We start from the raw sequence: 14,977 nt of genomic DNA, 5'->3' as shown, positions 1-14,977 counted from the left end.
ATAGGGCGAAAAATACGGTATTGATACAGTGCCAGAACCCAGAGGCACTTTTAAATGTCTGAAATGAATATATACTGAATAAGGCGGTCTCAAATCCACTTCTGGTGTAGAGGTGGCTACTCACTGAAATGAAATAATATAGACACCAGGGGCGTTGCTAGGGCTTTTTATCCGGGGCCAGGGCCCCGAATCAAACTACCTTTGCCCCAAACCTCAGGACTCGGGAGACTGGTTGTGACTGGCTGCAGTGCTGCACACTGCGATATTACATCTATTAAGGCAGCTACTCTGCTTACATCAGCTGCGGCATGACATCTGATTTCTGGGCTGGCTCAGCTGACTCACTCACACAGCCGGGTTCCGTGGGCGCCAGCGCAATACCGCTGCGCTAAGTATGGCAGCAACGACTGCAGTGGATCTTTTAACCTGATTGGCTGCTGGCTCCTCCTCACTTCTCCTCTTACTAGTTATCCTGTGGGTGCACAGGAAGTCAGGCTGGCTCGGCTGCTCCTCGCTCGTCTGATCAGTACTGGGCTGGCAGGAAGTGAGGCTCAGCTCAGCAATAGCCTGAGACAGAGTGCAAGCTGTGCAGCCTTGGCTTTTGCTAAAAAGTTTTTAGGGACCCACAAGAAGAACAGCAGCAGTGGCAGTGCAGCAGGAATATAGAGGTGTGTTGTGTTGGCAAGACTCAGTAACACAGCAGAACAGGCTCCTGGACAGGCAGCGTGACAAAAGCTCCCAGTCAGTGTCCCAAGGCCTGAGTGTGTCAGGAAACCAACAGGCAGAAAGAAGCTGCCTGGGCTATAGGGAGTGGTGTTATTTACATGGGACTGTATGTTGGAGGGAGCTCTAGATAGAGAGGGATGTTATTTACATGGGACTGTATATTTGAGGGGGCTGGAGAGATGGTGTGATGTTATTTACATGGGACTATATAGTGGAGGTAGGAATATAACTACAGGGGGCACTGCAAATCCAGGGGACATTTAAGGCATTCTTATTTCTACTGGGGGCTCTATAGGAGGGAATTATAGATCCGCCTTTTTTCTACAAAGAGCACTAAGGGGGTCTTATTACTACTGAGGGGTCTGTAGATAGCTTTTTTACCACTGGGGGAAAAATAGGGGGCCTTATTTCTACTGGGAGCTCTGTGAGGGTATTATTAATACTGGAGGGCTCTTCTACTAATGGGGGCACTCTTGGAGAGCGTTAGCACGATTGGGGGCACTGTAGTGGCAGTATTACTAATAGGGACACTCTTGGGGAGCATTATCACTGTTGGGGACACTGTAGTGGGCAGTAGTACTAATGAAGGCATTCTAGAAGGGAATTACTATTGGTGGGACTATGAGGAGCACTATTACTATGGGGGGGGTCTATCTGTATGGCAGTTATTTTCTTCAGGATAGTATTTGGTGATATTGGGGAGCACAGCGAGCAGCGGGATAACACTGTGGGGACTCCAGGTTAGGGGATGATGACGACAGAAAAGTGATGGAGCTAAGATGTCTGTGTGTCACACTCTGCAGAGACGAGGTGTGTCTGAAAGACGTTGTACATACCAAATGGAAAAGATGATGACAGAGAAGATCTACATTGGAGGAGACGTCACCTGGAGGCACTGGATATGACAGGTATGTGCTGCTGTATAACAAGTACAGCAAAATGCGGTGTGGGGGGAGAAGGGACTTATTTGTTGTGGCTTGGGCCCTGGATCTTTTTCGACCCTAGCAATGCCCATGATAGACACAGTCAAGTGTGCTCCCTGGTTGTTTCTATATCTCTCATTCATTTCAGTAGAATGTAACCACTAAGTGTGTTTCCTGAGATCAGGGACGAGGACTCCTCATTCCTGGGATCAGTTTAGACCCCAGCTGTTGAACCCCCACCAAGAAGACTTTTATGGCATGAACATATTTGAGTGGAAACCCTCTAATTTATTATTTATGTCACTTCCTATTTCCTTTGAAAAGCTTTTACGGTCCTTCAAATAGACATATTACTTACAAGGTATAGCTATTAGTGATGAGCGAGCACCAAAATATTCGGTGTTCAGCCCGAACACATATATCCACTATATTGCTATATATTCTTTTTTTAGAATATTACGAATATTCTAAAAAACGAATATATAGCAATATAGCGATTATTATGTAATAATTATGTAGTAAGTCAGTGATAATATCTGACACTGGAAAAGCTGGGTAATAACTCAGATAGATCGACAGTTATTATCCAGATTTCCCAGTGTCAGATTTTATCACTGAGTTATTACCCAGATTTCCCAGTGTCAGATATCATCCTAGTGTAGATCGCGAATATTCTAATCGCGAATATTCTAATGACTAATTTTCCATGCAAAAGGCTAATAAGCTTGTCATAAGAATACAGTCTAATATTCTTGTCAGAAGACTATGAAACAAATAGAGGGCGCTATTGAGTTATGAACAGCGCCCTCTATTGGTTTCAGAGTCTTCTGACAAGAATATTAGACTTGTCATAAGACTGTAAAACCAATAGAGGGCACTGTTCATAATTCCATAGAGCCCTCTATTGGTTTCATAGTCTTCTGACAAGAATATTAGACTTGTCATAAGACTGTAAAACCAATAGAGGGCGCTGTTCATAACTCCATAGCGCCATCTATTGGTTTCATAGTCTTATGACAGCTGAAAAACAGGGCAGATTCTGCTCATTTGCATGTCTTCCCCATAAGCCCATGTTTATGCAAATGAGTTTTTACATGACAAAACTGTATAGAAAGGTTATTGAATATTATGTTAGGACAATCGGAAAACTTTTTGTCTCCCTAATTATATTGATCTAGGTGTGCAGGTCCACCCAAGCGATCCAACAGATGCAAAATAACTTTAAGGTTCACTCATTCTCAGTCAAATGAGAGCCAGTTTGGAATATCTCATAGTGCACAAGGCTTCCATTGTAAGGTATGCTGACTAAGCCTGTCATCTGTCTTATGGATAGATTGATGGCTTGTACGTACCTGGCTTTTAGCATATAGCCTTTGTGTGGTTGTCTATTGTATGTCATACTTAATAGGAATCTAAGACGCATCCAGCTATCCTCTTAATGCTGTTGCTAAACCATTTTGATGGGGTTTCCATCAATTTCTAACCTTTTTTTATGAACCAGACACCTTCTTGTCTTCTGAGCAGGGGGTGCCTGGTTGTCTCCCATTGACTTCCATTGTATTAAATTGTATTCGAGCACCCAAATTTTTCAGCCGAGCACTCGCATCTGCCGAGCATAGAGATGCTCGAGCCGAACAGGTATTCGGACGAGCATGCTCGCTCGTCACTAAAAGCTATTCGAATGTTTTTATATTTGCTATGCTTTTCTAGTCCTTCTTGCTATACTCAGTTTTTCTTATCTGTTCATGCAGGATTCAATGTATAGTGCAACATATTCAGGTCAAATTTTACTTCCAGCTCTTAAAGACTGTTTTAAAAGAGTGTAAGGAATGCTTCTTCTTGCCAGATTCAAATTTCGAAAGAAAAACAGGATGACGCTGTAAAATAGTTGCAGTGCGGATTAATATAGTCGATTTATGTTCAGCAGATGCTTGATCTGCTTTGTAGAGAGTAATGTTCAGAGGAGACGTTGGGATGGCCTTAGCAGATTGCTCTTTTGTACAGAGGAGTGCTATTTGATGTGTATAAACTATATAAGGACATATGTGTGATGTGTAAGTAGTGTTATATGCTAAATATGACATGGCATTGTGTTTTTCAGCAAATGAAGGGGTAATATTAAAGGCCATTTAGTTTTTTATTGACTTTTTGACTTTTTGCCGCTGACAACAATTAGGATTTGCACGCATAAAGTCTCCCAGACTCTGCCACATATGCCCAGTACAGCTCATGGCACAATTCAGAGAGTCTAGAGGGGCAGTTAAGAGGTCCAGTATGTTAGTGAGCCATCCAGCATCTTCAAATTTAATTCTGATTCAGTCATACTTCAGCTGTTCAGTACGAACAGCAGGTTTGTGTCATTGCTATATTGAATTAAGCTACAGTATCTCCTCACTTGGCCATAACCTACTACTTTCACATAAGCATTTTTGCGTTACGGTTTTGAGATCCGGCAGGGGTTCACAAAAACCACAGCAAAACACTTCAGTTTCAACAACCGGCTAGACTTGTTCAGAACAGATCCGGTTTTATTATATCAAAAAGAAAGCAACGGATCAAGCTCTAAAACCATTGTAAGTCAATGGGCGCCGGATCTTGCAACGATTTTGTGTCCAGCATGGGAATGCAAACTACTGAAATGGAATACATTCTGGTGCACTCCATTTTGATTTGTTCAGTTTTCTCTCCATTGACAATGAATAGGGACAAACTGAAGCGTTGTGCTGAGGTTTTGAGAGCCCATGCGGATCTCAAAACCGGCAGCACAACGCGAGTGTGAAAGTAAGCCTTGTACAAAAAATGTCAACTAATGTAAGTACGAAAAGGTAGAGCAAACATGGATGCTGGCTATCTAGATCACTTTATTAAAGGGGTTCTCTGGGCTACAGATATTGATGACCTATCCTATGCAAATTGGAAATCAACTTTAAGAAGTGACATGTCACATCTTGACACTCATTGAAATGTGCTCATCTGTGTGTGGACTCACCAGCAGTTCATATTTCAGGCCCTGGTAGAAATCTGAGAGTTACCCTCCAATTTCTGCCATGGATTCTGAACCACATTTTTCCAGATTATATATTTTTTGCCTGAGGAGATGGGAGATTTACTAACAACTCACATAACAACAAAATTGTAACCATGAGCCACAACCTACAGAAATCACAGTGCACCCAAGGGTAATCTTCAAAATGTCTACATAGCCTGTGATTCAAATTGTACCATGAGGTATAAAATTATATTAAAACCATATACTCATCTGCTTAAAGAAACATTACATCAACTGGAATATAGTCTAAATTCCTCAAAATGCAGAATGTAGAACCAGCAGATCCTGTAACTGGCACTTCAGCCATCCTGCATCAGTATTGTGGATGAACATGTGCAGGGAGATAGTTGAAAAAGTGTTCTATACAGTTCTTGGGATATAAGAGTATGACCAAGTATGCCAGGAGAAGAACCAAGGAGAAGAGCTCTAGAGCCCACCATCAAAATATTATCATGATCTACCAACACATAACTAAAGAGGTTAGGAAGGTCTTTGGCCCCTATTGAGTTGAGCTTTCTTTTGATTTGTCTGGAATATGACCATTTGCTATTCATAGTTAACGGTGGAACAAATGGTGCTGAGCTTCTGAGAGCGCTGATTGGTGAAGTCTCAGTCACCTCCCTTGGCCAAGTATCTAATTTATAGGAAATACTGGATTTACACATATAGGACTGAGAATTTCAGATAATTTTTTAACAATTATACATAATAACGAAAATGAACAATTTCATCAAATCCAATTATTATCAGGCAGCATACATTTTTCAGGTTGGTTTGATATGATCACCAAAATCCCACTGTGAATTTTAATATTATAATGACATTTCATTTGTCGCTATTGTACCATGGATTCAGAAATTGTCTGCTTGTGGGTTTGAAATGGTGCCGTTCAGTGGTAGTTCATGTAGCCATTGTTCTGTGTGTCCTGGCCTCAGGTGTTTGTGGTGTGAATTCTGCCTTAATGTACTTATACCTTTTCTCTGTTCTGTATTGTATGAGCTAATGGTCTCTAATGTGTTTGTTAAGTCTGCTATATATACCTGAGTTCTGTATCGGGTATATGCTTGAGTCCTGTGTCCTGCCCTGGTTGTGCAATATGTCATGTCCTGTTTTGATCCATTTGAAGTCTGTCTGACCCCTGTGTTGGAGTTTATTTCTTAAGTTTGCATCTGGATTGTTCCGTTTGTCTGAATTCTAACCTAGTTTTGTATGCCTTTACTGTGAGTCTGTTCTATGCATTACTATGTACTTTGCTTGACCTTGTCTTGGATTTGTATGTGCTCTGCTAAAGTCTGTTTGGAGCATTATCTGTCTGTCTGTTTTCCTGTACCCGCTGTATCTGAACTATGCCCTGTAGCGATAGTGTGAGCATCTTGTGTTTCCGTTCACCTAGATGTCTTGACCACTGCCTTCTAGTGACCGTTATGTCTCTGTGGGTTCTTGAAGTCTGTCTTACTAAGTTTCTACACATGTATTAATGGGTTCCTGTAATGGTTATGTCTGGGTTCCTGAAGTCTGTCCTTCTGCCAGTGATCTAAGTTTTCTCTTGCCTGTATTATGTGTTTGCCTTGGATTTTCCTGTATTCTACCTGGTTCTGAATTAATGCCTAGTATGTGTCTCTGGTGCTTTGCACTAGTTTCTCTGACCCATGAGTGTAAGCTGCCAACTACACCAGGGATATCCCAGGAGTTAGCAGTCTGGTGACTCCTCTGCTGCAAAGTCCAGATCCCTGTACAGGGGTTAAATGGTGAATACTGGGGAGGCTCCAGAATAAAACCCTTAGGGTTTAGCCCTACACCAAACTGGTTAGTTGGCAAAGTGGTTCCACAACCATTTTATGTAGCAGTTAATCAAAAGGGAAACCAAATTATAGGATTTACTCCTTTACATTTGCAACAATTTTACAGAGTCCTGCCTTATATAGCTACAACTGCTTGTACTTCTCAGACAACATAATAAATGTGTTTCCCATCAAGGACTAGAGTCATGACTAACAAACTAGTCTAGTATGGCCAAACTTAGCTATCAGCCGAACCATGGTCATCCCAATGCAAAAAGGAGGGGGCTCTACCACAAAACGCCTTTGCCACTGCTTCTCTCATAGAGACAAAGCAACTAAATAAGGTAAAAAATATACAATAGTTAATTTCCTTGACAAGGTTCACACACCTTTGGTTGTTGGCAGATATCATCAATGATGATATTTATGTCTTATACATAACAGCACCGATGCACAAATGAAAACTATTTGGCACATGCATACTGTAACTTGCTAAGCATTGGAAAGTAAGCTCCTATAGGATCATCTCATAAGCCGCTTCCTGCCTAATAGATGCTACCTGGCAAGAAGACATTTGTGATCTCCAGTTGGGCCACTGATATAACTTTACATAAGCAGTTACTAATAGCTTGTATTTCTCATCCTCTATGACATCACTTGGAGGCGGCCAGGGACGACAGTGATTCTTTCTGCTGTCGTCATCTGATAAGCAATTATGGGTGGTATCATTTGTTATGTCGAATCAGATGAACAGTAAACACTTGAGATACTAAACAGTTTTGACATCTGCTTCCCTAATCACAACATAATTACAAACTATATTTACATGTCCTCAGATCATCAGGCCCATTATATAAAGTCCAATTATAATAAACACAGACAACTTCTCATCTCCCATCATTTTACTTGTAATGTTTAGCCATCATATAAAGAGTAGAAGTAACACAACCCTGCACACAAGGAACATACTGCTGATAACTCTGTAGAAATATAGAGTAGCCAAATTATTAGGGATTGTCCATTTTCTGATTACTATTGACCAATGTGTATGTAAGTTGACTATATGACACTATTAATATAGGCTTTGTTGATATTCTGTTCCATTTGCTATATTTCATAAGCAATGTCCCCTTGTTGAGCAAATCTTTTGTGCGGTCTAGATAGAGGTCCTGTCCGTAAGATGGCTGCTGGTGGATCATGTGACCAGACACATCACTCAGCTTCCTCCATTGTAAAACACCCAACAGTGCAAGTGGAGATGGCAGGTGCAGTAAGTTTGAATAGATGAGACTGAGTGATTTACCTGTTCACATGACCCTCCTTCAGCAGCCATTTTTTTTTAACAGGACCTCTGTGTAGACTGCACAAGAGACCTGTCCACCAAGTAAGCATAGTACCATTTGAAATGCAGAAAGTTGTGCAGAATATCAACAAAGGCTATATTAGTATCATCTTACAAACACTTTGATGAACAGTAGCCAGAAAGTGGCCAACCCCTTTAATGGCAAGTCTCCTGTTATCATCTACTATAATGGCAGAACTGTAAATGTTAAAAGGCAACTCCAGTCTCAACTGAAAGCTAACATTTACAGTATATTTCGTTAAAAGCATACCTCCCAACATTTGTACTCCCATTCATGGACCATTGTTAAGCCCAACCACATTGCCTCATAGGAATGTCCACAAATCCTCCCAACTTGGGGAATATTTGCATAAAGCCAGCCCCTTTGATGTCAGTTTTGAAGAACAATTCCACAAATATGGGAATGTTAGGTGGTATAGTATGTGTTGAAAAGATCAAAAAAGTAGAACCTCTTTGACTGGAATTAAACACAAAAAAGATTTATCAAAAGTCATGCAAAGTAAAGTGGAACAGTTTCTCATTGCAACTGACCAGATCACTTTTTCAAAAGGAATCTTATTAGTTACTAGTTTTGATAAATCTCTTCCAATCCCTCACTTTTTACCTCAAGTCACAGAATTTAGGAATCTGAGATCTGAAATGCTCCTCTGTGGAGGACTCATTTAAGATACAGGAGCTGTCGCAGCTGTCTGCAGAACTTACAAGAAGGTGACAAGGTGATCACCAGAAAATAGCTTTAACTGAAAAGTTAAATGATTTTGCAGGATCAAAGTGTTAAGAATCCTTCTCATTCAATATCAGAGACAGATACAGAGATACTGTAGCTAAAGTTTAAATTCTTCAGAGCAAAGAAACTTTTGACAGCATCCCAAGGGTTTAGGCACATGGCCTGCACAGACTGTTGTCCCCTTGTGTTGCATACCAATGGGTCCTGTTTTATAAAGGGGATTTTCCAGCAAGATTTCAAGAATAAGGTTTAGCAGAGGTTGAAGGGCATCTGTCAGCAGACTTGTATCTATGAAACTGGCTGATCTGTTGCATGTGTGCTTGACAGCTGAAGGCATCTGTGTTGGCCCCATATTCATATGTGCCTGCATTGCTTATAAAAAAAAAATTATATATGCAAATCAACCTCTAGGAGCAATGAGCGCGTTGCTGTTACTCCTAGAGGCTCTGCTCTCTCTGCAACTGCCGCATCCTCTGTACTTTGATTGACAGGGTCAAGCAGTGAAAACATCATCACACCTGGTCCTGACCTCCTAAAGTCAATCAAAGTGCAGGGGCTGCAGCAGTTGCAGAGAGAGCTGAGCCTCTAGGTGTAACAGCAATGCCTTCAATGCTCCTAGAGGCTCATTTGTATATATTAAACCATACTTTTTCTTAGCAATGGGAGCACATATGAACATGGGACCACCACAGATACCTTCAGCTGCCAAGAGCAAAAGCAACAGGTCAGCCAGTTTCATAGGTACAAATCTGCAGATGCCCTTTAATAACAAAAAAGAATCACTACTCACCTCCACCAATTACCTACTGTTGTTCTGGTTCACACTTCTCTTCATTTTCTGGTCCTAACTGGACATACTAGATGTGCTGGAAATTCCAGGAAAGGCTAGCTCAGTCAATCACAGGCTGAGGCTGGTAATGCCATGGTCAGTGATTGACAGATACTCTTTTGTGTTTTGGACCTACTCATGGTTTTGGCTTACAAATACAGTTGCAAAATAATGACCAAATACCGAATATGTGAAAATGGCCTAAGGATAATGTAGGTTTAAAAAGAAAAACACCTCCTAGCTCAGTATTAAAAGTCCTACCTACTAAGTCATGTTGAGTTCATAGATGCATCTCTGAAGAAATGCTGGAATCCAGTCTCATTGGTTTCAATCTTGAGTAATGTCTATTTTTTTTCTTAAAGAGCCTCTGTCAGCATGATTAACCCTTTTAAACCAGGCATATTGCCTAGTATGGTTAATCACGCTGAGTAAAATGGTATCTTTATTTTCTATGAAGAGTTAATAATGGCCATGATATATTAACTTTTATGTTTATGTAAATTACATTGTTGGAGCACCATGGCTCCTGTGCAGTAGATCTGATAAGCTCGGAAAACAGCACACATCAGATCCACTGGCTGGGCACTTGCTCAATGGATCTGCTGCTTCCCAAACTCAGGAAGAACCGTCTGATTCAATATGCTAGTTGCTAGTGAAGCACTGAGCCTTGCCGATGCATTGAGAACACCAGGCTAGATGAGATGTCTAGTCCAGTCACTGAAAGGAGTGGAGGGCGGGGGGGGACAGGGAGCACGGGCATTGCACAAAGGGTGCTCCTAGCTCTATGGCCATTCCTCTGGTGCTCCAACTACATAAATATAAAAGTCAATATATTTTGACCATTATTAACCCTTTTTAGAAAATAAATATATTGTTTTACTCAACATGATCAACCCTACCAGGCAATATCCCTGGTTTAATAGGGATGATCATTTTGAAAGATGCTCTTTAAAAGAAACACAGTTACCTAATTATTTAATTTGTTTGACTATAATATAGAACAGGGAACAGCAACCTCCGGCACTCCAGCTGTTCAGAAACTACAACTCCAAAAATGCTCCATTCACTTCTATGGGAGTTAGAAGAACAGCTCAGTATGTTTGCGTGATGGGAGTTGTAGTTTCACAGCAGCTGGAGTACCGAAGGTTGCTGATCCCTGATCTATTATCATAGTTCGCTTCATTATAAAATAAAAATGACTTTTTACTGGGATTCTATGTCTAAAGACATAAAACAGTCTGAACAATCAGATCTTCTGCATGGGGTTGATGGACAGAGTCGAATGGCAAGCTTGTATTGAGTCAGGAGTTAAATTAAAACTACTTCACTATAAACTGCAGTCACAGTGCCCTAATAATATGACAAAGATAAAACTCAATCAAACAGTCACTGACTACAGCAGTGCCTTAATAATGCAACAAAGATAAAACTTGATCAAGCACCCTCCATCATAGAAAATAAATAGTAGGTTGACCTTACAATTTTTATATCATCTGATCTAGCACCTTAAAGAGGACCTACCACCACCACTACTGACATGTCAAAAAATACCAATTCTGGAGCAGGTTTTATTAGACCTCAGTGTTGTGCTACTCCTTTTGTTGACTTTGTCAGATCTGATTGGACACTATCAGTCTATGTAGGGACACCCCCCCTTCCCCAACTGATAACTGATCCATTGTTATTACAGGTAGAATAAAATTATTCATTGCAACACATATATCAGGAGAAGTGACAGGTCCTCCCTACATAACAACTCTCATATCAACATCTTTGATATCTGAAGTAAGCGATCATTACTGTGAACCTCACAGTTCTCTTGGTTCAGCTTGCTTTTCCTTTTTCTTCAATTTCCATATGTGTGATGACAATTTTATGAGTAAAAAAAAAAAAAAACCTGGATGAAGATTAGACCATTTAACGAGATAGAGAAGGAGTATGCTTTTTGTAATCTATAGAAATCATGCCAAAACGAATGAGAGAAACACTATGCTGGCCCAAAACTCCCTCTAGCAGCAAATTTGCCTCTGGCATATACAGTATAGGATTAAATCTTCAGCCTGAAGAGCATGTCATTAATAAACGTGCGTGTGATGTCACCTTGGCTTCTACTTCTCCACATAACTGGATAAGGTTACCCAGGGTGGACCATGAGACAAAATGTGTCTTTTTGCAAAACTAGAAAGTGTTTCTTTATTGAGACATAGACTATTGTTACACAGGGCAATCCAATATAATATTAGGTTATTAGCTAGGAAAGATTTAATCAGCTCAGTCATCGGAGCTTTGTACGTCTCCTGAAAAGCAGAAAATGATACTTTTTACTGTAACACTGCCAGGTCCCCCGCTTATGTGGACTCAAAGCGGCAGCTAAAGAGGTATCAGGTGTTAGCAGATTTGTTAGCTCATAAATGAAAGCTTTTAATCAGTGGGCGTGCCAAGAAGAGAAAGCACATGTTCCTGGCACGGTAACAAGCTAGGGTAAAACACTACCTTCAGCGAGGAAGCCCAGCTTCTCAGAATTGTATATACCGTATCTCACTGACTAGACTTCAAGGAGGCATATTTAATCTTGAGATTTGAGGAAACTGGAAGAATTTGACCAACACGCTACAAACCGTAATCTTTTTTGAGTAGTTCAAGGTTTTATGCTGATTTTAATATTTCTCTTGAAATTTTGTGAGCGGTTAGTTATTTGACCTATTTGAGAATGGATGTAGCTCTCCCTATAAGAAATGGTGTTGAAATAAAGGAGATCTATCTACCTGTATGGGCTTTCAATGTGCAGGATACAGTATGTCAAAATTTTGGGGGGAATGTAGTTTCAGATCAGAGATTTTCTTAGTGATAATGCTGATCTTTTTGATCTGTCTGCTAGGTGGCCATCTGTAAGACAATACATACCATTTCTTCTAGGACCCACTTGTACTGTATTTGCTTCTGTCTTCATCTAGCTTCTCCTTGGTTTCAGAAAATATGGTAATTTAGCTTAATATATATAGACATAAAGGATGCCATTTTTTAGTTACTTTTTCCAGCTTGCATCAGTGGCCACTAAATGAAAATTAAAATGTAAAGTGCAATAGGTCAAAAAAGACTCATTGCTTAAGCATGGGCAAAATGTCACAAAACTCGCACAAGTGCTGAAGTCAATTTGTTTCCAAGCTCTTCACAAAGAGGGAAAATTGTTTGAGAAAATATATAAAGAAAAATATCTCCACGCCCTCTCTCTGTTGTGGAGTAACTAACTACGACCTAGTTATGTCTGTTTTAAATTAAAATGGAATTGTAAATTTGACCTTGCAGAAGCTACTTTTCTCTAAACACATGCACATATTACAGAGCAAACCTCACGCTCTCTGTTCCGTGATCCAAATCGTGCAAGAAGAACCTTCCCCCCCCCAAAAAAAACATACTTTTATCCTAATGAATGTTAAATTCCAAATCTGATAACTAAAGGATCTTCTTGGCACCAAGCCTGTTAAACAAAGTGAAAAGCAACAACAGAAAATAGTTTTAGAACTTTTTTGGTGTTTTTTGCTGCTACAGTCTTGACTTCCACACCAAATTACGAAACGTATGTAGCAGAGCTCAGGTCGCCTGAGCTCCTGGTGATATCACAATGTGATTTTACATAGGACTCCAGATAAGCCTACTACAGTAGCTCAACTCAGAGAATTGTCATGATGCACAAGCAACACAGCTCCAAAGAGTCAAACAACACATTCAGCTCTTCTGCATCTGTTTCAAAAAGTGCCTGTCAGTAAATCAATGCCTTCTGACCATTGAAGATGTCTGTTTCTCCTGCGAAACTAAACTGTTTGCATTTTGCCTTCAGGAGATATCATGGTACATATTCTGCCTATACAAACAGAAGTACAAATGATTTTCACTCTTCCTAATTGTGGAGTCAGGCTTTTGTCTCCTATCCCTCACAGAAAAGGTGTAGAAATCAACATGAAAGCTTAAAAAATATTTCTTAAAATTCCCCAAATCTTACCTTCAATATAAATTCCACTTGACGGAGAGAATGGATGTGTTTTAATAAGCAATCCTTGCAAGAAAATCTCCCCAAAAGCCAAAGAAAATGTATAAAAGTCTCCAGAAATGTGGATTTGATTCTTCTGATTTAAAGGAGAATAGAATTCAATGCTAAATATTGGCTCGCAGAAGACAGCTAGTGATAACTCCAACTGGATTTCAGAGAGAGGAGAGAGAGAGGGGTCTGGCTGTGTCTGTATTGTAGCCCATCAGCAAAACCAAGTGTTCAAGCAGTGAGAAGACCCAGCGTGTTTGCTGCTCTGGCTCCATCCACTTTCATGCAGACGACTGACTCTCACTTTCCCTCTCACTTTTTTAAATGACCAAAGCATCCAGTTTTTCCCCTCTAACTTAAGCCAGATATCTGTTGCATGCCAGTGCCACCTCCTCTAGGGATTGACAGAGGATTTTAACTCTTTGCTGCTCAGTTCTACACCAGGAACTAGTGAGATATAAAATGCTTCATTCTAAAAGGGGTCCATAACTTTTTTTTATATCAACGCTGAGCCTGAATACGGTCACCAAGTGTGAACCTTGGGGATGGCGACAAAAAGACCTCTATTAATTTATATATCTCAACATAGCAGTCTATAGTATGGAATTTCTTTGTATTGAATGATATTCGCCCACCATTATAACATAAGCATAAGGAAATAACAATTACCAAAGAACCGTAATCCCATTTAACTAATTAAAGAGACCGGTAAAACCTAAAGCAGTAGTGTATTTTTTTTAAACTATTTTTAACGGCCTCTTTTGGATACTTTGCACCTTAGCTGACAATAAGATGTCTCTTGTTAGGCAGCGGGTGATCAAAGAGCCTTTCCATGGCCTCTTGAAAGAAAATGCCCCCCTTTAGTGTCCAGAAAAGACAGGTGCTAGTATGGTGGGGGCATCTTTCAGTAGACATGTGCCTTTTTCTAGATGTGTCAATCACCTAGGACAAAAACATTCCCAATAGTGATGCCAGATAGAGTTTTAATTTGGTTCTAAACCTTAGTTTGCTAAAGTTTGGTTAACGCAGCGGTAACAGGTAGACTTGAGCTGAAATCCTGGGCAGTTGAGATAACAAAGGGGAAGAAGCTTGGCGGCAGTCAGGCCAGGCGATTCCTCATATCAGAATGTGCTATTAATCAGATTTTTCCTAGAAGAAAATATATTCATGCATTAGTTTCTAAATATGAACTACATAAAGTAATAGGGGTTTTCCAAGATTGGAAAAAAGTTGTCCAAAAGGGAGGAAATGCCATAAAAAGCAACAAAATAAACATTACTCGAGTCATAAATCCCCCACCACTCCAGTACATAGATCAGAAAACATGGTGAAAGGGAGGAAATGCCATAAAATAACCTAGAACCATTACTCAGTCAGTTAATCTTCCCTCAATCCAGCACAGTCAATCCAGTCGTCTGTGCCCACTATTGTTTTGCTTGCAGCAGTGATGCATCATACACTGATGTGACTGTTGAGACCAAACACTGGCCTCAGTGGACTTGTGTGGTACTTGTGTGACTGGCTGCAGTGGCTATGTACTACA

At 40.3% G+C, this 14,977-nt stretch overlaps 1 protein-coding gene across 3 annotated transcripts in view; it reads right to left on the bottom strand.

Moving 5' to 3' along the window:
• Positions 1 to 13,738, bottom strand: part of RSPO1 (R-spondin 1) — a 198,772-nt gene extending 185,034 nt beyond the window's left edge. For 2 of the 3 annotated variants that reach the window (XM_040424430.1, XM_040424431.1), the window contains exon 1: positions 13,399 to 13,738. The gene's annotated coding sequence lies outside the window, so the exon portion shown is untranslated. Of the gene's footprint in view, positions 1 to 12,302; positions 12,453 to 13,398 lie in introns of all 3 variants that reach the window. The other variant, XM_040424433.1, reaches the window with a different exon arrangement.
• Between the last annotated feature and the right edge of the window lie 1,239 nt (positions 13,739 to 14,977).

This window comes from Bufo bufo, chromosome 3, assembly GCF_905171765.1.
Source record: "Bufo bufo chromosome 3, aBufBuf1.1, whole genome shotgun sequence".
Classification (NCBI taxonomy): Eukaryota; Metazoa; Chordata; class Amphibia; order Anura; family Bufonidae; genus Bufo; species Bufo bufo.
Note: the sequence above shows the minus strand (reverse complement) of the source record. Positions and strands in the feature narration are given on the sequence as shown.